General features: G+C 48.0%; 1 protein-coding gene across 2 annotated transcripts in view; it reads right to left on the bottom strand.

The window, feature by feature from the left end:
- Positions 1-26,627, bottom strand: part of ASTN2 (astrotactin 2) — a 354,980-nt gene that overhangs the window by 305,028 nt on the left and 23,325 nt on the right. Inside the window, exon 1 of one of the 2 annotated variants that reach the window (XM_064728028.1) lies at positions 7,091-7,178. The exons of the other annotated variant lie outside the window; for it this stretch is intronic. The gene's annotated coding sequence lies outside the window, so the exon portion shown is untranslated. Of the gene's footprint in view, positions 1-7,090; positions 7,179-26,627 lie in introns of those variants that run through there. 2 annotated transcript variants of the gene reach the window in all.

The raw sequence follows: 26,627 nt of genomic DNA, 5'->3' as shown, positions 1-26,627 counted from the left end.
TTGGACTCTGTCCCAGACACAAGCCTTTGTTATTCATTCTTTCTTTTTCTATTCTTAGCTAGCCTTCTGATGAAATCCTTTCTTCTATTCTTTTAGTATAGTTTTAATATAATATATATCATAAAATAATAAATCAGGACTTCTGAAACATGGAGCCAGATCCTCATCTCTTCTGTCATCCTAAGAAGCACACCTGGGTGAGGCTTTTTCAGAGAGAGGAGAAACCAGGGGTGCTCAGCCACAGCCCCTCTGTGGTGTGATTGGGCACTGGGATGATCTGTCCAGGGAGGTGATGGAGTCACCTTCCCTGGATGTGGCACTTGGTGCCATGGGGGACCTGGGGGCCCTCACAAACACCACACAGAGGAAATGCTGGCACATGCAAACAGGGCCAAGTGGGTTGTTCTCCACCAAAAGAGAGGGAAGGAGCCCAGACAGCCCCACCTGCCTGCATTGCTGCTGCTTCCCTTCCCTGGGCACTGGGAATGCCTTCTCCCAGGACAGCCTCATGCACAGACACCATGGCAGAGGAGCAGTGTCAGGATGTCACCAGATAAAGCTTGTGCAAAGGGAAAACATTTGGAAAGCCACCCCTAATGGCCTCTTCCTTGTGCAGGTAACAGCAGCAACAGCAATTTTCCCTTTCTCTGTGAGTTTCTGCAGGAGCTGGCAGCAAGGCAAGGGCAGCCCAGTACAGCAGGGTGGGCATCAGGGCAGAGCAGACCTGCCACAAAGGGACAGAGAGGAAATGTGCTTGTCTTCCCTGCAAGCTGTGACAGGAGCAGAAGGGCAACATGACACATTCAGGTGATTTGAAGAGTGTGGCACAGCCAGGCAGGCTCCAGGACAAAGCAGGGAGGTGCATTTGCTTTACAGCTGCCGAGGAGCAAGCACCAGCCCCGAGGGGTGAGCACGGCTCCAAGCTCCATTAGAGCCAGCCAAGAGCTTTATAAGTCCTTTGCATTTTTAAACCTCTCTTTGGGAAGCAGACCTCTTAAAATGATAAGGCAGTTTGATAGCTCAGGGCTCTGCTCAGACTGTGAAGTAATTTTTCAACAATGGTTCCTCCACAGACCCGCCCTCCCAAAGGGGAGGTGGAACAGGCAGAGGAGGAGGAGAAAACAGGAGAGAGGAGGTCTGGTTGCCTTCTACAAACACTAAGACAGCTCCACATGCTGAGAGATGGATGCCCTTCTCCAAGGAGAAGGAGCTGGTCGGATATTTTCAGGAGAGAAGAAAAAGCAGCTATAGTGCATTGCTCGGGATCTTCTGCCTCTGTGTCACCTGGAGCACCAGGTGGGTGCATCCAAAGCCACACAGCCTGAAAATTCTGGGTATGCCCTTGCTCAAAACGGCAAAAAATATCAGTTACCAGGAATGATCAGTTGCTGCTGCCCCTTCACTCACAGAGTCCTTTCTCTGCTGTCAAGGCAGACATCCACAGTGGCTGCTAAAGGATTAAGAATCTTACCCTTACTCCAGAACTGCCTGAAAAGCCCCTAGAGCCTTGCCAGCTATCCAAGGTACCACTCAAGCAGCTAGGTTTGTCTGGGCTGCTCAAAAAACCCCAAATCCAGCTCTTGCCTACACAAATGAGTTCTTGCAGCCTCACAGAAAATTCGTTTCTCTCTAAGACTGTGACACCTTAACCCAGGAGCAACCTTGCATGTTTATCTACCCCAGCAAGGACCCAGGACAGTGTGACAGGAATGGCCCAGAGTGTCCCAGGACACTGTGACATCCTCCCACTGGCCAAACACCACCAGAGTTCTGCAGGAGAGAAGCCCAGCAAGGCCAAGGGAGAGCAGACTGCTGCTCCTAAAGATGCCATCCCAGATGGGATGCTGCTCCTATAGATGCCATGTCCCTCTGAGCAGGACAAATCACCTGGGCAGCCTCAGCCCTGGAGCCAAAGGCTGCCCTTGCAGGCTGCAAACCCCCAGGCTGCCAGAAGCAAAAAGGTTTGCTGGGATGAGCTGTGAAAATTCTCACCTCTCTCTGGCCTGACTCCCACTGCAGTGAACTGGGCTCAAAGCTGCTGATGGAAGAGCACAGCAAAGTCACTGCAGGGCTCAGAAAGCTGCATCATAAGATGAGGAGACATTAAAACCCAAAATATTAAAGCAACCAAATTTATTAAGGCTTTTCAGAGCCTGGGAGCAAAACAATTTTTCCCCATTTAAAAGCGGGTAAGGCATAAGAGAAGCTGAGCAATTTGTCAGAGATTGGAAGCAACAAAGTGAGAGAGACCAAAGCCTGAAGCAGACAGCACACACAGACACCACCCTGCCACCCCATTCCAGCCTTTTTCCTGCAGTTTCCCCAGCAGGAAAGGCTAATCCATGTCATTATCTGGTTCCCCCACCATTAGATCCAACAGCAGCATGGTCTCATTTGCTGTCCTAACAAGAGCTCAGTGAAAGCTGCACAGGAGCTGCCCAAAAAGGGGCACCCACACTGAGACAAAAGAGACACAGAGCACTGTTCCCCTTGATCTGCATACACAAAGGTCATGGGAAAGTGGCAGAGGGGGATGAATCCTGCAGCCTCATTAGAGGGAAAGAAACTGTTTCTGCAAATAATTGATTTCTAAATTTATCCCCTAATTAAATAGGTTCCCTGGACGAATCTGCATGCAGGATGCAAGGTGATGATTTAGTGCCTGGCTTCCTCCAGGAATGCATCAACACATGTTTGCAAATTGTCTCTCTGCCAGACTCAAAGGAAAGGTGATCATCTCCCCACACCCACTCTCCTGAGCCCCTCCTGACACCTGGAGCCTGGGCACACCTGGCTGAGCCCCCTCTGTGCCAGGTCCAACAGAGCCACATACAGAAACAAGGATGTTTGTCACTTGTCACCATGCTCCAGAGCAGGGCACCCATCCCGGCTCATACCCTGCCCCATGGTGTTCAACTTTCTAGTTTCTCAACTGGCAAAAGCTCTGAGCTGGTTAATATCTCTCTCAGCATCTGTCTTGGGATGCACTTGACATTGGCCATCAGCTGTGTCATTACACACCTTTCAGTGTGACACATGACATGGAGTGAAACCACCAACTAGACGAGACAGAAAATTCTCATTTAGCGCCACAATTCAGACTTAAACGTGTTGGTGTTGTTGTGGAACCTGATTGTTGTTAAAACTTGATTTTTCTTCCTCATTTTAGGGGTCAAACTCCTGCTGAATCTGACTTTCAAGTGCTTGGAATTGCCAGGAAGCTGGAGATGTATGGCATCAGATTCCACCTTGCCTCTGACCGTGAGGGCACCAAAGTCAACCTGGCAGTTTCACACATGGGTGTGCTGGTGTTCCAGGTATGGCAGGGACGGCAGACTCTGTCCTTTAGCATGTCTTGGAGTAAGTCTCTCATTTTAACATCAGGTGTCTCTGATGCCTTGGAAATTTAGTATGTTCTATGGTCAAGGAGTGTCATTTAAGCCCCCAAAATTCTGTTTGGTGCAGCTTGTTCTTGTGCAGAGAGAAGAGCATCAAAACCAAGTGACAGTGAAGTACAGGGGCTTTGTTTGAAGTTAGGTGTGTGATGAGAGAAAATCATCAATTAATTCAATTTTTGGAACAGCCCTAGGACAGGTCTGTCATCCTGGAATTTTGGTTTGGTTTCTCTTATTTCAATATTCCAATGGATTTTTTCTGGATATTGTTGCTCTTATCATATAGGAATGCTGATTGATTGGAGTGATTAGACTAATTAGTGTTACTATGTTTGGGAGGGAATTTTGCCACGCTGTAAAACTCCAGCAGGACTGGAAATGCACTGCCCAAACTCAGCCCATAGCATGGCAAGAATGAGAAGCATTATCTCCAAACCACGCTCCTGCTTCCGACATCAATTCCAGGGCTGTTCCTGTCTGCTCGCTTTGACTTTTTCCTACAGACACCATCAGCTAATAAAACCTCCAGAGACGGATCCTGGGATAAAACCAGGCTACAAGCTCTGCAAAAATTAAGCACATTTATCACTCTTCCACGGAGAGCTCCTTTAGGAAAGCACAGAGCCCTGATGCTCTCAGACAAGCATCAAAGGGCTTGGGACGTGGAAACTCCGTGTTAGCTTGAAAAGATGGAGGTGGCAAATGTCCCTGCTGTGACAGAGCCCTGGTAATTAACTCCTGCTGCCTGGGACAGTGAGCAGAGCCCACAGCCTGTCCATCTTTGCTGCATCAGAGCTCTCCCTGCCCAAAAAGGGGCAAAACTTGCTTGCATTTACACATTTTCCATCCCCTTCTCTTTCCTCCCCACAAGTCATTTGTGCCCTTTGTGTACAGGTCCCCCTTCCTTCAGCCCTTTGGTGCTGAGTGTTTAGGATCTACAGATGTGATTGTCACCCTTGATATTCCACATGCTGAGGTTCCTGCTCCTGGCACATGAGGCTCACAAGGATTTAGCCATAAGTTTAGATTTAGAGTAAATATTAGGAATTCTTTGTGTTGAGGGTGGGCAGGCCCTGGCACAGGGTGCCCAGAGCAGCTGGGGCTGCCCCTGGATCCCTGGCAGTGCCCAAGGCCAGGCTGGACAGGGCTGGGAGCAGCCTGGGACAGTGGGAGGTGTCCCTGCCATGGCAGGGGTGGCACTGGATGAGCTTTAAGTTCCCTCCAAAGCATTCTATAATTCTAAGCCCACCCCTGTCACAATGAGCAGATGTGATTTTCTCGCCTTACCTCCCCCAAAAAATTCTTCAAAACTGAAACATCTCATGGCATTTTGAATTTCTCAACACCTCTGGATGAAAACTACCTTATTAAGTGAGTTCTCCATCAAAAAAATCACTACTACAGATGGAGCTCAGGCCCTAACCTACTTCTGTACTCAAAAAAATAAAAAGCCATTAGGTGGCTAAATACTTTAGGAACTGTGTCCCTTCATCTCCCTGCTGTGGTTTTCTGTCTGTAGCAGAGCATCCTCCTTTATAAATTGCCTCTGAGAGCCTCTGATCTTGTCTAAAAGAAAACAATATTATTCACAGGATGGGAAAGAGATGGAGGAGAGCTAATTAGTCCTCATACAGAGGAGTTTGCAAGATATGACATTTAAATGAAGCCTGATTTTCAGATGCTGGTGCTAATTTCTTCATGTTATGTCACTGGCTTTTTCTTCCAGAGGTGCCTTTTTTGCTCACCTTGAGCATTTTTAAAGGCAAAAAAATTCTTTAGGTACCAAAGCAAATTTATAATCCAGCTCTCCAGCACTTTCCAACCTGAGCAAGTTAAAACCCCACTAAAAGCAGAGTCCTTGAGGCCCTGCTCCCCAAGGATGTGTGCACATAAAGCAAGGAAAATGTGTGGTTATTAGAGTTTAGCTTTATTGTTTCCAAAAACCACACTGAAGATTGTGTTTATGATTCTGGAGAAAATAAAAGCCTCTCTCCAATTGTTAAAATAGCGAACATGAGATACTCCAGTGACTTCTAAACAATCAAACTGCACAGCACTCTCTACTTGGATTCCAGAACAGTCTGTGCAAGAGTGAGAATGAGCCTGAGTAGGGATAGGAGATAAACCCACACCTCACCTTAGAGCCAAAGGAAGCAGAATTAACTCACACAGTCATTTCATAAGTTATGTGGAGGACAAGAAAACAGTTCAAAACCCATTACAAAATTCCTAAGGAGCCAGTTTTGTTGGCTTTCAGAAACATCCTGGTTTCTGAACGATCAAATCCCCTTTGAAAGCCAGACTTGAGCAAGAGAATAATTTAGACACACTCCAAACCAAACAGAAAAAGTAAAATCTTAGCTGGAGCTTTCTCTCTGGCCCTTGCACAGGTTTCTTGCAAAGCCTTCCCCACTCAGCATGATGTTCACACCTTCAAAGAGCTTTTCCTGCCCCACATCCCACCCTGAAGGTCTGCAGGGAAGGGTTTGTATCCATCAAACATTGCCCAAAAATCCCAATACCCTCCACCATGTCTGCCCCTGCACCTTCAGCCTGGATTAAGGACAGCCCACAGGGTATTTTTTATCCCCCTCCTTTATTACCAAGACTCTGTGAGGTTATGAATTATTGAATGGAGCTGTCTCTGCAGTTTAGGATGATGATGATGATGATGATGGAAGGGCAGTGCAGGTGGCAGAGGGGCTGTGCCCCCAGCACAGGAGCAGGGCAGGGAGCCAAGGGCCACGTCCAAGGGGATCCTTACCCAGCTCCTCAGTGTCCATGCCCATCCATCAGAGCCTGACACCCACCTGGCACAGGGAGGATCAAATTCATCTCAGAGGAAGCCAGGGGAAATACACCTGCCACAGGGAGGGGAGGGAAACTCCTCACACCCTGTTCATAACCACAATTGAAAACCCAGGACTGAGACCCTCCTGGCCATGCCTGGTGGGTAACCTGGATTGGCTGAGCTGGATAAATCAGGTCTTCCTTGGAGCTTCACAAGGAAACAGACTGGGGGTAGGGATGGAAAAAGCCAGTGAGGACAGGGATCCTGAGAAGGTGGTGACAGAATGCAGCCTCCAGACAATTTCACAGACACTATTACTGGCAGCTCTAAAACAACCTGTTAGCAGGGGCCTCTGGGGCTTGCAATAAAAACCAAGATGTATTTTTCCCAGGTTAGATAGATGGCTGAAAATTAAAGGAGCAGCTTGAAAAAGTATGTCAGTTCCACCCATCCCTTTGTGTACATTTACTTGCAAGCTCGTCAGAGATGGGGGCTCAGCACCTACAGCTGCCTTCATCCCAGCATGGGAGCAGCACGCAAACCACACCCTGCTCCCAAACCCACCTTGCTGGTTAATGGCTACATGCCAAGAAATGCATAACAACACTGAACTGAGTCTTAAACAGCTTCAAAGAAACACCAAATTCAACGCACACAGCCAGATCTTCCAGTTGAAGCAGCATTAAGTGTTCAAAGTAACTCCATGGTTTCTGGGCTTCCTGCTCCAGAAACAGGTAGCAGAATTGATCAGAATGGGGGAGTTTCCACTTCATCATCTTTTATAAACTTCTTCTGTGGGCCTCCTTCTGTGCTACAGCACGTGTCACAGTTGAGATGACCACAATACACAGATTTTCACCACACAATTTCAGAAAGCTTCTACCCATACACAGTAACACCTTACCTCATCAGAAGGCTTCAGCTATCTGCCCATACAGACTCACACCACTTCAGAAGGCTGTAAGAACTGCCCTTCTTGTCCTTCAGCCCAGCCTTTTATCCCCTCATGCTAATGCACTGCACCTGTGTGCCCCTCACTGTTAATGCACTGCACCTGTGTGCCCCTCACTGTTAATGCACTGCACCTGTGTGCCCCTCACTGTTAATGCACTGCACCTGTGTGTCCTCTGCTCCCTTTGGTGGTTGCCCAGCACACCTGGGCACTCCCTGGCTCGTTGCTGTCAATGCTGCTCACCTGTTTCTCACACCTGTGCCCAATTGAGGATGAGGATGGGCCAGCCCCACCCCAATCACCACAAACTGTGTGCCTCCACTTCTGGAAAAGGCCATAACCAAAATGAACATGCTACCCCAAAGATGTGAGTTTTATTAACTGAACTCTGCTTGGAAAAAGCTGAGGATCAACTTTTCCTGCAAGAGTTTAACCACTATGGCAATCACATCACACACTATACTGCTACCTGCACTCAGGACTAAGAGCCACATTTAAAGCCCAGAAATTAAAAGCATTGTGTCTCCAGAGGTGCACACCAGAGCTCTGCTTGTTCCAAGGCTGCCCTTCACCTCCCCAAGATCCCCAGCTCATCCCCTGCCTGTGATGGCAATCGATCTGGCCCCTGCTTGGCTCACAAATCCTGCCTGCTGGCCCTTTTTTTCACCCTGGATATTAAGGGAAGGAAATATCTGGATCTATTTGAAATGAATTATACTGCAGTAATTGCAGCTCCTATAGGGCAGTATTAGGTCAAACTGCCCTTTTTGTGCTGTGTCTCAAGCACTGGAGATGATGAATGGGCTCATTTTCCGCAGGGCTGGATGCTCACAGCTCCAGGTGAAGCCCACACAAACCACAGATGCTCATTGCTCCAACACCACAGCTCCTGCCAAGCCCTTCCTTTAATAAAACATCCAAACTCACATTGTACAAACACAACTCTGGCACACGTTCCTTGCCACTTGTTGTCACCATCCCATGGGTGCTCAGCACACGGTGCCATCCCACTGCTGTCCTCTCCAGGCTGCTTAAGGAATCTGTGCCACTCTCACCCCAGAAGGACCTTTTCAAGCCCAAAACAGATTCTCCCCTCCCATTCCAGCTCTCTGTTAATTATTGAGATAGGGCGGGATTGCAGAGACTAATTACCACTGTAAAGTTACTCTCCTCAAGGCTGATAAGGGAAATAATTAGGATGGACAAGCGTGGATTACAGAGCTCTAAATCTCTCTCTCTCTTTTGTCAAGATAATTCCACTTCCCAAGCTCAGAGATGGCAAGAGAGTCCATCAGCAAACAGGAAAGGGAGACCAAACAATGGGCTGGACCTTCCCAGAATCCACAGAGCAGTGTGGAGCACAAGGGGGACTCTTCTCCAGCAGCTTCAGACTGGGACAAGCCTCCAACAGGCAACTCCAAGGACTTCAGCACAGACACCATGGGAAAAGGCACAGAGGTTGGGAAATCCCAAAGGACCAGCCCTGTGCACATCTTCCAGTCACCTCCAATGCCATGTTCACCAGCTGGTTTGTCCACATGCCTCACAGGTGAGGTGTGGCAGCTCAGGGGATGTGGTCTGAAGTGTGGTGGTCTGGTGGCCATGGAATCAGAGAACAGCTTGGCTTGGAAGGACCTTAAGGATCATCTCACTCCACCCTGTCTAGGTCACACTTCAGCACGAAATACTGCGGTTTGTCTCTCCTAAGCTGTGTGTCATTTTGACAGAGGAGCTCAACAAGAGGCAGAAAGCACTCCAACAGAAAGTGTGGCACAAGGAGCTGTCCTCTCCTCTCCTTGCTCTCAGGGGTCTCTGTGGCCAGGGTGGGATGGGGAGCACAAAGAGATTTATGTTCAAGGCTTTCTAATTAAGTTTCACCTGTAAAGGACTTATTTTTGGATAGCATTTCCGCGGAGAAAATTAAATGACACACAGCTTAGGACAGACAAACTGCAGTATTTCGTGCTGAAGTGTGACCTAGACAGGGTGGAGTGAGATGATCCTTAAGGTCCAAGCCAAGCCAAGTCATTGTCTGATCCATGGTCACCAGGATGTCCATCTCAGGACCCTGCATGAGCCATTCTGTGGCTCGCCCACAGGACACATCCCTGTGCTCTGCTCAGACCCTGCAGCTCTCAGCTTGTGCAAAACACAGCAGGAAGAAGTGAGGGTCGAGCTGGGGCAGAGCTGCCAGCAGCACTGAAATGAATCTTCATCCAGCCAGCAGAGCTGAGCAGGAGCCAACTCACCCCAGCTCCAGGCAGCTCCTGCTCCCTCCCAGCTCCCAGGGTCACATTCCTCTGCACATCTCCCATGCATTCCTCACACAGATTATTTCCCTCTAACAATTTCAGGCACCCTGAGCTAGAGCATTTATAACTAATACATATTCTAATGTTCCTGTTCACCTGAGACACTCGAAACTTCCCTGGCTCATTTGTCAGATTTATTTATTTATTTATTTTTAAATACCTTCTTCCCCTCAGGCCAGTCAAATGAGTCCAGTTAATTTTCATTTCCACGGACATGGAAAGTCATCTCAAGGTCATTTTTGGGTTATTTTACAGCTTCAGATCTGGAGGGTTTTGCAGGATTTGCAATTGAGGTTTCTGGTTATCTACTGCATATTGAAACAAAAAGGAACCAGCTGAGCAAAGACAGTGATGAAGCACCCCATTGACACCCAGGTAATTAAGGAGAAACAAACATGTTTGTTGGCTGAAACAAGGGAAAAAATGATGCAAACCACTTTATTGTAGCAAAGGAAGAGAGGAGGGAGGAAAGAAAAAGCAGCAGCTAATGGGTTTCCACTAGAAGGGCAGGCTTAGCTCAAGCCAAAACCTTCCCAGTGTGTTTGCATTTCAGTGGGAAGGTTGTGGTGTGCCACTGGGAGGCTTTTGTCACTTCTGATCAGAAGGAGAGCAGAAAAAAGAATCCCAGTAAACTGCAAAACACAACCTTTGTGATGCAGGCAGACCAAACAGCCCCGTTCTGAAAGGAAAATACAGAATATATCCATGCACATCCCCAGGGTTTGGAAGCACTGAAGCCTGGAACTTTGCCACAGGACAGCCCCATCTCCTCCTGACCAGCTTTAGCACTCAGCTCCAGTGTCACTGACATATTTTCTGAAAAATACCTTTGACAGAATATTTCTCCTGAAAAGCTGAGAAGCCTCAGAAACTAAATGTAAACAATAATTATGTAATTTCTTGGATTGTGGTTTGGAGGTTGCTTACCAACAGGTGCATCTTTGATTGGTTCCATGTGAATTGTTTTTAATTAAGGACCAATCCCAGTCCAGCTCTGTCAGGACTCTGGTCAGTCAAGAGATTTTATTACCATTCTTTTCTAACCTTCTGATGTCTCTCTTTCTTTAGTATAGTTTTAATATATAATTTTCTTTTCATATGTATCATAAAATAATAAATCAGCCTTCTGAAACATGGACTCAAGACTCTCATCTCTTCCCTTGTTGGGGTTGCCTGCAAATTCCACCTTTGGTGACTCCGAGAGAGTGACACCCCACACTCCAGGAAATTAGTCCCTTGGGAAATGGTGACTCCCAGTGTCAGCCAGCCTCGTGGGCAGGACCAGATGATGCTGGAGCCAAAGGAAAATAAAAAAAACCAACTTAAGTAGTGATGCTCAGCACTGGGCTCCCCGAGCTCGGTGGTGCCTCAGCCCAGACGGGTTTGCGAGATGTTTTTAATATTGCCTGGCAGACACAGAAATGCAATCATGACTGAGCCACACATCTCCCCAAGTCCTCAGGGAGCTCGGGTACAAGGCTGGCTTTGTTTCTTTCCCAGGGAACAATCGAGATAGCAGATCCTCACACACACACTCTGGGGGCTGGGGACAGTAATTACTTTGTGTGCATGGAGGCATTTTGGGTTTCAGGGAGCCAGACAGGAATGCCCAAGCTCTGAGGCAGCAAGAGAGACCTAGAACTGATGGTGGGTGCTGAGCTGGCCTCAGTTTCCCCAAAACTGGCTTTGTTCCACTAATCATTTGCTATACAAAAAGCATTGTTGATTTTGTTTGGTTTGTTTTTTGTTGTTTTGGTTTTTTGTTTTTTTGGGTTTTTTTTCCCCATGAACAAGCAACTTCCAGAGAGGAACAGCAATGAGAAATAGCTTATTTTAGTCTCCTTAAAAAAAGCACAAATCCTATTACTGAGGAGTGATTAATTCTGCTCCCCCAGTCCCAGGAGGTGATGTTTCCCTTCCCAGGCAGAGCTCACAAGGTCTGATGTACCAGCAGCACCACCCCATGCTCACAGTAGCCTGGGGGCACTGGGAACAGGGCAAAGCCACAGCCCCAATGGCACCAGGGCTCGGGGGAGGCTGAGGAACATCAGTGAGGGCATTGCTGGACCACCAGTTCATAGGATCACACAAGGGTTTGGGTTGGAAGGGACCTTAAAGATCATCCTGTTCCACCTCTTGCCCTAGGCCGGGACACTCCCACTATCCCAGGTTTGCTCAAACTCCCATCCAGCCTGGCCTTGGGCACTTCCAGGGATCCAGGAGCAGCCACAGCCAGGCCCTCAGTGCCCTCACAGCAAAGAATTCCTTCCCAATATCCCATCCAGCCCTGCCCTCTGGCAGTGGGGGCCATTCCCTGTGTCCTGTCCCTCCATCCCTTGTCCCCAGTCCCTCTCCAGCTCTCCTGGCGCCCCTTTGGGTACAGGAAGGGGCTCTGAGCTCTGCCCAGAGCCTGGCTCCAGAGCAGAGTGGCTCTAGCCCTTGGAGCAGCTCTGTGGCCTTCTCTGGATCTCTCCAGCAGCTCCAGCTCAGTTTCAGTTCTGCTCCAAATTCATCTCAGATCACCTTGGAGAGGTCTGAACACCTTGGTACAGAGATTTCCTCCCGCAGCTGCCCCTTTCCCTGGTCTCACAGGGAGCCCTGGAAGCACAGAGATGCAGCAGTGACCTGACACCCAGCTGCTCGGGTCAGGTCCTTGCAAGATGCTAATGCTGTAAGAGTAGAGCTGAAGTCAGGGTTATTTTCCTGCTGACTGTGAAATCGGTGTTAAAAAAACACAAACATGGAGAAATGTATTGCCAGGTACACTTGTCCAGCCACAGCAGTACCAAAGGCACAGTGCACAGCCTTGAGATTTAGTCTTTTTTTTTTGGTTGTTGAAAGCACTAAGGAAAAACTAAAACATCAAATATTTTGCTGTGAACTCAATGTTTCATTTGACAATTAGTTCTGAAATACTGAATGCCTGAAACCAAGCCAAAAACACCCTAAATTTTAGAAAAAGATCATTAAATCACTGTTGGGCCAAACCTATTTAAAAAAAGAAATGCTGGAGTCAGAAAAATCCCAGCTCTGCTGCGGGATCAGCCCAGTGGGAATGACCCCTGGGCATCAGCAAGGAAAGAAGGATGGAAACCCATCCAAGCTTGGCCAGTGGAAGGCATGGCCCTGCCCTTGCCCTTCCCAGAGCACAGCTCCCACCCTGCCAGAGCTCCTGTGTCCATTTGTCAGCACAGATTTGGCCACAGCACCATGCCCAGAAAAGATTTTCCAAGCTTACATATCTGTTGTGGTGTTACTCACTCGGGGTCACCAATGGTTCTGGTATTCCTCACCCCAGGATGAGGTGAGAGATGAGAATTGACCCCAAGTTCTCAGAAGGCTGATTTATATTATATTATATTATATTATATTATATTATATTATATTATATCATATCATATCAGATTATATCATATTATATCATATTACACTATATTATATTATTCCTATATTATACTTATACTCTAAAACTATACTAAACAAAGAGAAAGGAGATATCAGAAGGCTGGACAAGAATGAATAATAAAAACCTGTGACTGACCACAGAGTCTGACACAGCTGGACTGGGATTGGTCCTTAATTAAAAACAATTCACATGGAACCAATCAAAGATGCACCTGTTGGTAAGCAACCTCCAGACCACAATCCAAGCAATCAGATAATTATTGTTCACATTTCTTTTCTGAGGTTTCTCAGCTTCTCAGGAGAAAAATCCTGGCGAAGGGATTTTTCAGAAAATATCATGGTGACACGTATCCAAGGACTGGGTTTAACACTGGTCCAGAGCTGCTGCCCCTGTGGGTCAGGGGATGAGGTGTGAGCTGACACAGGGCTCCACCAAGATGCAGTGATCAATCCAAATTAAACACAGTCCAAATTAAACCCTGCTGCTGCCAGCCCCTCGGCTGGGCCAGCCTCCCTGTTCTGAGCCAGAATGAGCCCCTTCTCCACACACCAGTGACCACAGGAAAAAGCTGCTGTTTCAGCACCCTGCACAGCCAGCCAGGAGCAGGGAACCCTCCCCAGCTTCACCTCGCTGCTCCTGCTACTTCTGAGCTTCCCTTTTGCTCACAGCTCCCCAGGCACTCTCTGCTGTCTTGTTATTTTAACAGGAAACTACAAAATAATCCTGAATGAAGAGATGTGACTTGTCCTAACAGCAGCCCCTGGGGCTGTGCATCCCTGCTGCTGCCCAGCTTGGTGCTGCAGGGATGGACCACAGCCCCTGGAGCTGGAGAAGCTGCTGGTTCATGGGGATCTGTGCTGCTGGAGGGAAAAGGAGCAGTGAGGAGATAAGGACTCGCTCCTGCACATGGTGCAGAGAAGGATTAGATACTTACAAATATTTTATCCTAGCTAAAGTAATTGCACCACTTGTTCTTATGAGTCAGAGCTATTTATTTTCATGCTTCAGGGCATCAGTTGATCACACCAGCTGAGGTCAGGCAGAAATTCCCACTGCTCCTGTAAGCATTTTGCATATTGCAGGGATGTGCATTAGCACCAGTCCCTGCAGCCTGGCATTACCCATCCCAGTCACCCTCTCCATCCCATCCCATGCAGGGGACACACCAGCACCTGAAGGGAGATGACAAAAAAGGTGGGGAGAGGCTTTTTGCAAGGGCATGTAGTGATGGGACAAGGATGAGTGGCTTCACACTGACAGAGAATGGGTTTAGATAAGATACCAGGGTGAAATTCTGCTCTGTGGGGGCAGTGAGGCCCTAGCACAGGTTGCCCAGGATCCCTGGCAGTGTCCAAGGCCAGGCTGGATGTCTTGGAGCAACCTGGGATAGTGGAAGGTGTCCTGCCCATGGCAGAGGGGTGTAACAAGATGATTTTTAAGGTCCTTTTCAAGACAAACCATTCTGTGATTCTATGGTTTTAAGAAGTACAACACAACAGTCACTGCTCTCACCAGTTTAATGCCTGTCTGCGGAACAGCACATCCCACACTCCTGCCCTAGGCAGGAATCTCTTGGCACCTCTGGATTTGGGCCACATCCAGCTCCACTCCAGCTCCAGGCAGGAATTGGGCAGAGAGACCAGCAGGAAAAGCATCCAAATGAGAAGAGATGGTATGTGTTGTGCAGGAGGAAGAAATGAAAATAACTCCTTTTGACCCTGGAGCACAAGAGCCAAACTGGGGTCACTGAAGCTCATTTTAGTGGCCAGCAATGCCATGGCCTCTGCTGGGAGCAGATAGGGATAACTGCTCATTCCTGAGTGCTCGTGGACATGCAGCTCTAATTGTGTCACCAGCAAGAACCCTCCCCAAAACAATATTTGGCCAATATTAATAAATAAAAACTAGGCAGCATGTGCTTGGAAAGGGAAGAGGAATGCAAGAAAACAGGCATGAGCATTGGACTGGGAAAAATACACCTCCCTGGGCTAACCAAGCAGTTCCAGTAAGCCAGAAGCAGTTAATAAAGGTCTGGGAAAGGAGCAGCCCTTGATCTCCGAGCACTGAGCATGAAATGAAGCAGCAGAGGCCAACACACAGCAAATAAAATGTTCCCTGCACACAAACACCACGTTGGCTGCTCTTGGAGGAAAACACATGCATGTGGCAGCAGGGACTGAGTGCACACACAAACCAGGTCAGAGAGCGTCCCCAACCCTGTACCCAGCATGAAACACCTCCAGGAGCTGCAGCAGCACAGGATCTCTCCCTTGTCCCCTCCTGTCACCCTGCTCATCCCCTAAACCCACCCCAGCTGTGCTCCCAAACACCATCGTGCTGCCTGCTCAGCCCTGCTCCAGCTCACCACTGCCAGGTATCTCCACATTTCCTCATCTGCGCCTCACTGACTGCCATTAGTAATTACACTGCAGCAGCTCCGTAACTTTAATTATAAGACAATTTCTGTTCTAATCCCTGGTTTTGACTCACTGCTGCAGACCCCCCCCTTCTCCTCTCCCCCCACCCTCTCATTCGGTCATTTCAGGAGTGAAATCATGCGGCCAGGGAGGAGTTTGAGCAATTAGGGATAATGATCATTCCCACATGGCTCTCATACCAATGCCTGACACGGCTTCAAGGGCAGCACCCGCCCTCAGAAGCTCTGCCATTCCTTACATGGTCAGGAGCACCACCAGGATCCTTCCTAGAAGCTTGAATTCATTTGCTTTTCAAACAAAAAAATGTGCTCATTGTTTCCAAAGCCCTGGGACACCTCTCTCTCACAGCTGGCATCTTCACCTTCAGCAGAGCCTACTGAAAATGCAGGCAACCCCAACGAGGGGAGAGAATGATGAATCTGACTCCATGTTCTCAGAAGGATAATTTATTACTTTATGATACTATATTATATTAAAGAATACTATACTAACTATACTAAAGAATACAGAAAGGATACTTACAGAATGCTAAAAAGATAATGAAAACTTGTGACTCTTTCCAGAGTCCTGACACAGCTTGGCCCTGACTGGCCAAAGAGTGAAAACAACTCCCAGCAGAATGCAATGGAACAATCATCTGTGGGTAAACAATCTCCAAACACATTGCACATGAGCACAGCACAGGAGAAGCAAATGAGATAAGGATTGTTTTCCTTTTCTCTGAAGCTCCTCAGCTTCCCAGGACAAAAACCCTGGGTGAAGAAATCATGTTCAGGGAACATGAATGCCACAAGAGTCCACCACGAAGATGGGCTGCAAACTCAGCAATCCCTCCACATTCAAAGCCATCCTGACCAACATCCCACCAGCATCCTCTGGTGACATTCTGTCCCAGATTGCAAGGCAAGATCTATTCTATTACCATCTGTATGGCAGTTGTCTTTAGTCAAGTGGGCAGCTTTCCTTATCTCTTCTACAATCATTCGTCTCTTGGGAAGGGACATCTGCTGATAACAGCTATTGAATGTCCCTGCATGGTTGATAAGAACTATAACATCCCATTGGGAGATGCTCCGCCCAGAGGGAGGAGCCAAGCATTGCTACCCAGATATAATCCAGAGGTTTTGAGACACCAGCACGGCTTCTCCACAGGATTCCCCAGAGGAACAGCAGCTGCCTCTCCTTCCACTGGATCTTCAGAGGAAGAATACATCCTTCTCTACAGGATCCCTGCTCCAACAGAACCAGCCCTGACACTGCAGGAGGGCTGCAGCCACATTTCCAATGGGACTGCCACCAACACCCTGACCCACAGGGTGTCAGGTTGGGTTCTGACTCTGCCAGTGCTGTTTTGGTTTACTGCTTTGTTTACTTAATCTTTTTATTTCCTTCCCTATTAAAGAACTGCTATTTCCTGCTCCCTTTTTTTTTCTTGCCTGAGAACCCCTTAATTTAAAATTTATAGCAATTGGGAGGGGTGGGGAGGGTTTACATTCTCCATTTCAGGGGAGGCTCCTGCCTTCCTTAGCAGACTCCTGGCTCCCCAAGCACACTTCCTGAAACACAGCTGGGGTACGGGGAGAGCACCAGCAATGTAAAACCCCCCAAGTCACAAGTCCCAAGTTTCCCTTCCAGATCTTCATCTCAACTCCCTCAGCTTCACCTCTCAACCCCCCAGCCTGTCACCAGGGATAACATTTTTTTCCCTGACATGCTTTGTTATTCAGAGATAGAAGATTCTGTAAATGCTGAATTATTATCATCAAATTATAATACTCAGAACACTTTCTCCCTTTGGGATTGGTGCTGCAGAAAGAGAGAGCACAGCACAGGCACCCAGAGCTGAAATGTGCCACGTTCAGTTCCCTTAGAGATAGAAGGGATGGAAGCTGCTTTAGTACTTTCTCTCTTCCTCAGCTGTCCTGGAAGAGCTCCTCTGACAGGTCTGCTGGAGAGAACTGAACTATATTTGAAAGGTAATTTTTGAGCAAATGGAAACAGAACTGTCAGAGTTGTCATTATGAGATTTTTTGGAATTTCCTTCCCATTTTCAAGGGAGGGAGGAGGGAGAAATCATTGTTTCCAAAAATGGGATAGCTCCTGACGCTGCTTCCAGATTCCCCAGGCTCCTTGCAGGCTGAAGGCCTCCACAAAAGCCCCCAAAATTGAGTCATTCAGCCTCACACACTTGGTTCTCTCTCATTTTCACTTTCAGAAATAAAAATAAAGCAGATTCCAGATGGAAACACAGTCCAGGACAAAGGGGCAACCGGTTGAGGCTCCTACAGGGGAAGGCTTCCTCCTGCCTCTTGCTGACCCACCACTATGAGGCATCCAGCCCTGAACCTTGGGACAAACACCTTCCCCAAACATGCAGAAAAGCCAGCCCACAGCTCTGGGACTTCCCAATCTCCCAGCAGACAACACAGAGCCAGCAACATCCGCTCCTGGTACCCCCAGGGCTCTCCCTGCACTAACCCGTTCGCTGGGAAGAACCTTCAGGGAAGAGCTAGGGAAGGACCAGCACCAAGGCACTCATTCCTGCCCTTTTTAAGCCCTCACTTTGTCATCTTTGAGAAGAGGAGAATTTTTTTTTTTTTTCAGGATTTTTCAGGAATTATTTTCAGGAGAAGAGGGAAAGATGGCCAAACCTCCAGAGCTGGGCAAAGGCTAATGAGAACAGGGAGACTGCCCAAGAAGAGCCCTACAGGGCTGCTCCAGTGCCTGCTTGTTCCCATGCCTGAGGCCAACAGCCCCAGAAATATTCCAAACAAGTCACAAGGAAAACACAAATGCTTCAGGCAGCAGCAGCAGCATGACACAAAGCCATGGGGCTGGTGAGAGGAGAGGCAGAGCTGCAGCTCAGGATGGCAGGTTCTGCTCCTCTGCTCCAGAACTCCCCAGCAGCTTTGCCCTGAATGTCTGTGGGTTTCTTTTCTGTGAAACTCACCCTGTTCCTCCTCCCACAGAGAGTTCTGTGCAGCAAAACCCCAGCTCGTGTGGGGACCGGGAATGTCAGCCTCAGCAGCTCTGCTGGGAAACTGGGCTGGCTATGCTCACAGAGCACTGTGCCAGCACACCAGCTCCCTGTGGGCAGCCCAGCTGGGGCACCAGCTCCCAAATCAGCCCAGAGTACCACTGCAGCTATCCCAGCTCCCTGTGGGCATCCCAGCTCAGGTACTGTTATGAGTAGAAAAGCTGCCCATTTTCTTTTTAAAGGTTGCAGAGTTCACAGGTTGGGCTAGTTGCAGCCAGGGTGGAGTTCTAACTGTTTGTTACTGTAATCCACTGTTGTTTTCATTATCTACCTGTCTTAAGAATTCCCCCTTTTGTTGAGTGGCACCCTGGTGCTTCCTAGAGGATGGTAACCAGACATGAAGGGACATCAAATTGGCATGCAAATAACATTGGATCCAGCATGCAGTGGGAAAGACTCCTCACCAAACCTAGCCAAAAACCCCTAAAACAACGAGCCAACACAAAATTGATGAATCCCAGTGATGACTAGAAGTGAGGAACAGAATCCAGTATCCACCAAGGCCTTCTTACCCCTCACCCTAACATAAACGATGTTGGCTAGACAAAGGTCCTCAAATGTTAAACCTGAAAATAAGGGAATCTGCTGATAGTCTCTTGAGGACAGAGCCCCCAGCTCTGCCCACAGACCAGTGGAAAAAGCCACACTCTTCCTCAGAGTAACTCCTGGGAATAGCAGGTGGTGTGAGTGCAGACCCATTGGGTTCTCCCCACCCGAGCTGATCACTTTAATAAAGGCATTAAAAAGGAGAAAGGTCTCCTGCCCGTGTTTGATTCAGGCACCACTTCCCAAATCAGCCCATAGCCCCCATGCAGCCTTCCCAGCTCCAAAGGCTCCAGGCACAGACCCAGCACAGGCTGCTCCCCCATCTCAAGGTGCAGCCTGCTCCCCTCCTCCCAACACACTCTTGCTGTCACATCCAGAGCTTTTTTCTCTGGGAATGATGACAGCAGATGATACAAGACCTTGAATTTAATTGCAGCAGAGGAAAAAAAAAGATAAAATTAAAAAATGTTCAGAGTGATGAAGAACCTCTTTCATAAACCACATTATATGTGTCTCTTTTCTAAATAATTTTAGAGTTTGCTCAGGGATTGGTTTTTGTTTTGCTGTTCAGGACCATGGATTGCAGAGAAAGAGCTGGACATCTGGGCAGGCAGAGTTTTCCCAGGCACTTTTGGGCTGTTCCTTCCACAGACCTTGTGCTGCCAGAGAAGAACTGGAACGGTCACACAGTGGTCATTAATAAATTGATTATTTGGGCATTGCAGGGAAGGGTCTTAACAGAGGAGGGGAGAGCTGGGAGGGGGAAGAGGCACCATGCCAGCCTCACTGGAGGGCAAACAGTGATTAAATATTTATAGATTTTAATGCATTGATTTGTTAAGTCGGGAAACAGTTCTTTAAGAGTTTCAAGATGCCTTTCAAGGCAATTCTCTAATCAGCAACCCAGGTGCAGCAAAGAGGAGCTCAACAAGAGGCAGAAAGCACTCTAGCAGAAAGTGTGGCACGAGGAGCTCTTCTCTCCTTGCTTTCAGGGGTCTCTGTGGCCAGGGTGGGATGGGGAGCACAAAGAGATTTATGTTCAAGGCTTTCTAATTAAGTTTCACCTGTAAAAGATTTATTTTTGGACAGCATTTCCAGAGGAGAAAATGAAATGACATGCAGCTTAGGAGAGACAAACTGCAGTATTTCATGCTGCCCTTCCAAAATGTGCGTGATCTGACCAAGGAGAGCTGCTGCCCACACCAGCCTCTGCATCACCATCCCCACACCAGCTCCCTGTCTGGCTTTGGGGAAAAAATCCACTTGAAAAGCATAAATAACCCAAAAGCAGGGATGTCCTGCAAGTGCTGATCTAGGTAAGCAGCTCATTGCCGCAGCAGCACTGCCAGGTCCTTTTTGACAGCCAAATCTCCAGCCTCTGGTCTGTAGGTTTGGCTGATTTCCCCTCTTCTCCTGAAAATAATTCCTGAAAAATCCTGTAAAAAAATAATAATTCTCCTCTTCTCAAAGATGACCAAGTGAAGGCTTAAGAAAGGTCCCTGGTACATACCCCTGCCTGAGCTGAGACAAACCTTCTGGAGGCACCATTTATCCTCTGGAAACCTTTCAGTGCCACAACAGCAATGGGGTTCACGTCGACATTTACCCTGAACAGGTGCTACTCACCTTCCCTGGGCCTCTGTGATGGCAAAGTGCCTCCCCATCCCTCTTTTAGGATGGAGCAATTTTGTGTCAGGGCAGCCCCCAGCCAGGGAATAACGTGCAGGGACTCCAGTCAGATTTCAAGTGCTTTTTAAGCTATACTATATTATACTACAAACTAATACAATACTCTATACTAAAGAAAATCCATTGCCTTTTCCAGACAATCACCACACAGCTTTGACCTAATTGGTCAATCAATCCAAACAACCATCACCTGTGGCCAATTAAGAAATGACTTTTGGTAAGCAATCTCCATAACACATTCCACGTGTGCCAAACAACAGATGCAGCAAGTAGAGCTAAGAGCTGTTTTCTTCTTTCTCTGAGCTTTCTCACTGCCTTCTCCAGGAAAAACCCTGGGAAGTTGTGCCTGGTGCTGGCTGTGAAGAGAGCAGAGCTGGAAGTAGGGCACCTGCCCAGCAGAATCCTAAACTTCCTGCAATTCAGCCATGAAAAACAATATGTCACAGTAAAATGCCAGCTTTAATTCTAATTCAGCCAACTGGAGGGTACAAATTAACTGCTCCCCCATGCTCCCTCCCTTTTCCCAGTGAAATTATATTTTCTGAAGGGAGAGCTGTGAGAAAAGTTTTGGATGCTCTTCTCTGGCTGTGTAACATCAAGAAACCCCAGGGCTGCAAATACAACATCCCACAGCCCATTTAATCCATTAGCTTACTTATCAATATGAGATTAATTATTCCAGTTCACAAGATGTTTGGCCATTTTTTAGTGCTCCAACTACAATATCCAGAAGGGCTGAGATGCTCTGCCTTTAATTAGCTGCTCCTCATGGTCACAGCTTTTAAGACAGGAGGTGATGCCTCCTCTGGGCTCACAACCAAAATGATAAATGGAACCCCATCTCAGGAGCATCTGCTGATGCCTGGGCTGATAAGATCAGCTCCTGCAGCCCCAGGAGAGTGCTGGAGTCTCACTTCCACTGATGACTCAACAAGTGCAACAAGTGTGCCTCGAGTTTGGGTTTGTGCAGGAGAATTTGAACAGGAGAAGGGAGGAGTGGGACAGAAGAGGGAGGGAGCACGCAAACAGGAGAACACAAGAAACCGCACACATTTTCCTCCTGAATCCTCCAAACGTGACTCACTTTGCTCTATTGTGACAAACTGAAACGCCTCTGAGGAGTTCATTTCACGTCTCATCCATTCTCTGAATAATGGGAAAATCCCTCTTTGTTTCTCTAAGATATCAGCAGGCACCACGTGCGCCCGCTGCCATTAGACATAATGGAACCAGATTGTCCCAGAAGTTGTTTTCAATTGCTTGAGTGCATCCTTCATTTAGGGAAATGAGAATGTATGAGCTGCTGTGCCCCAGCTGATGTGAGGACACAATCTTTAAGCTGGAGCCATTTGTTTCCCAGCTTTGGCATGGGAAGAAGGTTGGTCATTTCCCCAGCTCCAGGACAGGGTTAACCAAGGTCTTGGCCAAGCTGCTGGAAATACTCAGGCTCCTGCTAGCAGGAGGTAAAACTAGAAATCCTGTGGCTAAGGGTCCCCATGGATGCTCCCATGAAGCCTGGAGATGTGCTGTGGGACGTCAGGAATGATGCTGTGGGATGCACCAGGGATGTCTCTGCTTCCCTGGCCCTTTCCCAGTTCATCCCATCATGCAGCACATCGTGGTGACAGCTGCACAATGAAAGCACTCAGGAATGCTGGAGACCTCGGGGACACACAGTTCTAACTGGCTGCCTACAATTTACTTTGGCTTCTTGGGACAAAAGAAAGTTTGAAAGCCTTGGAGACAAACCAGGCTGCCTTAAAGACCTATCCTGTGATAACGATGTTGTTAACATTGCTAACATCTCTTCTGCATTCAGAGGGAACCAAGGGAGAGTGATGGATCACAGCAGCCAGGTTTGGAGTTTTGTTGTTTTTAATTGACTGCCACCTTGAGAGAGTTCCTCTTCCCAACATGAAAAAAATATAAAATGGGAAAAAAAAAACTAATCCAAACAAAGCAAACGAGTCTGTCAGATCTGTTTCAGCAGAGCAAGGACCTGAAGCCTCAGCAGTGATGGTGCTGAAAGCTGAGCATGTGCCTGGGCTGTGCTCCTGAATGGGGACAAACAAATTCACCCCATTTCAGGCCAGGACAGTCATTCCCCCAGCCACGCTGCACTCTGGGGACCTCAGGACTTTTAATTTAACAAGTTCTAGGTTTTCCTCTTGCAGAAAGTATGAGATGTGAGAACAAACAAAAGGACAAAACCTGTCCCCTTCCCTCAAGCTCTTCTTTCCCACTAAATACTTATTTACCTTTCAGATTTACCTCTCCAGCCCTTCAGGAGAGAAACAGCAAATCCAGACCAGCAAGCTCCACCAGAGAACACTGAGGACTGTGGGGAGAGGAGTGAGGGTCTCAAAGGGAGGTGGTCCCAGGGCTCTGCACAGCCAGTGTCCCCTCCCTGCTGTCCCCATGGCCAGCAGCTCATCCCAGCCCCATCCCCATTTCCAGACACATGAGCTCTGGGTCACACTGCATCATCTCTTTTTCCCTAGAGCTGGCACCCAGCCCTCCCTTTATAGCTTCTCCTGGCACAGTTTCAACAGCAATAGGTTTTATTATTCTGCCTTGCTGCCCTAATTCTCTCTGCACTCAATTTTCCATTGACCCTCTGCTGCGTTTGCTCGCTCTGGGCAGGCAGCAGCAGCTTTCCCTCCCCTGCTCACATGGAATGGGAATAGAGGGACAGGCCAGGCTCCTGATCCTGCTGGCATCAGCACAGACACAGCCCTGGGGGACAGAAACGCCTGGGAAGCCTCTGAAGGGAGCAGAACAACACCAAGGGGGAGATGGGGAACAAAAGGAAAAGCCAAGGAAATAAAAAATGATGCAGCACAAAGACAGTGAGGGGTCAGGGGAAGAGAAAGAAGAGCAAGAGCAGCAGAAATCCAGCCAATGACATAGCAATGCTTGATAAATGGGTGATAAAAGAGCTGCATGGCACCAGGGGGGAGGCACCAGCAGCACTGCCATGGCCTTGCCTCAAAGGAACAATCCTGGCCCCAAGAGCCACCAGGTCAGCCCTGCATGGCTCTGGTCACGTTTTCCCTGGGACACCCAGCAGACCAGCAGGGACACATGCAATGTTTTTGCTTCAAAGAGAGCAGAGGCTTGTTTCTACTTTCTCTTCTGGCTTTTACTCAGTCCTACAGTCTGGACAGAGGGATGTGGCTGCCCTCTGCTCATGGCTGGAGTGGATTTCTCCCTCAAAGCCAGCTCTGAGTCCTGCACCCCTGTGCCTCGACTGGCACAGCAGGCAGGGCAGGAGCCTGGCAGCATCCCCAAGGACTTTCCCCCCCTTCCACATCAGAGAGGGATGCAGATCCACACACACAGCATCCCTAGCCTGCAGCCTCTGCCCCCAGATGTCACCTCACCTGCTCCCACAGGCTTTTCCATACCACCCCAGCCCATCCCAAGCCTTATTTGCAGAGACCATGCAAACTCCAGCATCCTGACAGGGGTGAGAGCGAGGGGATCGCTGCCAGCACAGCCCAGGGGGCTCAGGGAGGAGGAGGAGAAGGAGGAGGAGGAGAGGCAGGCTCACAGCTGGCTGCTGAACACAATGCAGAGATGCAGAATGGCCCGTGATTACAATTTGAAGGGCTTCTATGCACTGAAAGGGAACTGATTCAATTGTGCCGCAACTCCTGAGAAGCTGTCGGCAATCAAGGCATTCTCAGGGCCACAATCACCGGGGCAGGGTGGAGAAAGCAGGGAAGTGTCAAAGCAGGAAAGTGTCCTTAGGTGATGGCTTAGGTACCTCAGCCTTTGGAATTATTACCAATATAACCAGATGGGATGTGCCTGGCTTGTCTGGCCCTTGCTGCTTGACCAAAGGCGGCAATAGCTTATTCCCTGGCCATGGACAAACTCTTCCCACAGAAAAACAACCCCTATCAACTCCAGACACATGCCCAGCTCCCTTGGGCACTGCAAAGGGAATGGCCAGGAGATGCCACAGCAGCCCTGAGCTCTGTGGGGACCCAAGGGAATGGCTGGAGTTGTGTCAAGGGGGTTTAGAGTGGATGTTAGGAAAAGATTCTTCCCCCAGAGGGTGCTGGCACTGCCCAGGCTCCCCAGGGAATGGGCACAGCACCAAGGCTGCCAGAGCTCCAGGAGAATTTAGATAATGTTCTCAGGCACAGGGTGGGATTGTTGGGGTGTCTGTGCAGGGCCAGGACACTCTGAACCTCGTAGGTCCCATCCAACTCAGGATATTGTATGATTCTGGTATTCTCCCAGAACTCAGGATATTGCATAATGTTAGCATTCTCCCTATTGACCCAGCTGAAGGGTTTTTTGAAGCTCAGGATATTATATGATTCTAGCATTCTCCTAGAACTCAGGATATTGTATAATTCTAGGATTCTCCCAGAACTCAGGATATTATATTATTCTAGGATTCTCCCTGTTCACCCAGTTGAAGGGTTTTTTAAAGCTCAGGATATTATATGATTCTAGCATTCTCCTAGAACTCAGGATATGATAAGATTCTAGGATTCTCCTAGAATTCAGGATATTGCATGATTCTAGGATTCTCCCTATTCATCCAGCTGAAGGGTTTTTTAAAGCTCAGGATATTATATGATTCTAGCATTTTCCTAGAACTCAGGATATGATAAGATTCTAGGAGTCTCCCTTCTCCCATATTGATGATTCTAGGATTCTCCCAGAACTCAGGATATTATATTATTCTAGAATTCTCCCTATTCACCCAGTTGAAGGGGTTTTTTTAAGCTCAGGATATTATTGTATGATTCTAGGATTCTCCCTATCCACCCAGCTGAAGGGTTTTTTCCTACCTTTGCAGAGCTACCACTAAAGAAAATGCAGCTCTCCCAATCGTCCTAAAATCAGCAGAATGCATTACATGCATGTTGGTAGGTAGAAGCTATCCTATTATCCAAGGAGATTATAATTACCTCATTTGCCTATTAAAAGGATACTGTGACAATATTTAAGTTAGAATGCTTTGGTTATTTGCTTAAAAAATTATGTGGTGGCAATCAAGTGAAAATTGAGGCTGTAATGCAGCTACAGCAATATTGCCAGTAATTTGTGGAACCAATAAAAATTATTTTTAATGCATCAGCCAACATGCCTAAATATGCTTTTTTATATACACACACATATATATGTGTACATATGCACACACACTGATGGGCAGCATGGGCTCAATTTCCCTCCACTTGCTGAAAATTGAGACCTATGGAGCATTTTTCTTTGCTGCCAAATGGCTGCAGGAGATAAATTCCCCCATCAGCTGATGGCAACCTGTATGATCAGAGCAGAATAATTCCCTGAGTGCCACAGGAAAGGGTGGGAGGATGTGGGACAACACAATTTTCCCTTCTCTGCAAGCCCACCCTGGGATCCCCAAGCAAAATGTCTTGGATTCTTTCTCACAAGGATTCTGTAGCTCTGCTCCAGGTCTTTAACCTCTATTTTGAATGTAGAGCCCACCCTGTGTGCAGGGCACAAGGTTTTGTTATTTCTAAACAACAATAATAAAAAAAAAGGAAATAGAGTCATACATTTTTCCTTGGCATTGCCCTCGGAAAATGGAAATCTGATTACTTATTTCTTGCAATCCCAAATCACCCCTGCCAGGCCAGACACAGCGAATAAATCCTTGCTTTTAGAGACATCCTCTCCATTACAAGTGCATAATGGGACCAGTATCCCATTGACCTGGGGCCAGCAGGAGCCCCAGGGTGTGTGTCACTGCCTCCCAGGCACCAGGCAATCCCCAGGAGGGATTAGCAGCAGAGCCCAGAGGGATGATGCTTTTCCCTGGCTGAGAGCAGCCCTTGGGAGCACAGACAACAAAACTCAATTTCCTCCTCTGCTGTGGCATTTAACCTGGCAGAGAGGAGGGAGAAGGAGGAGGGATGCAGGGGAAGGTGGATGTTTCCATTCAGAGAACACCTCCTGCATCCCACCCTTCCTGAGGAGCCCAGAAGAACCTGGTTTAATTTGTAAAAAGCATAAAAAAAAGAGCAATATCCCAGTGTGTTGAGGACTCCCAGCATTTTGAGCCTGGGAGGGAGCT

Source organism: Zonotrichia leucophrys, chromosome 17 (genome assembly GCF_028769735.1).
Source record: "Zonotrichia leucophrys gambelii isolate GWCS_2022_RI chromosome 17, RI_Zleu_2.0, whole genome shotgun sequence".
In the NCBI taxonomy this organism is placed as follows: Eukaryota; Metazoa; Chordata; class Aves; order Passeriformes; family Passerellidae; genus Zonotrichia; species Zonotrichia leucophrys.
The sequence above is the reverse complement of the archived record's forward strand: the minus strand, read 5'-3'. Positions and strand labels throughout refer to the sequence as shown.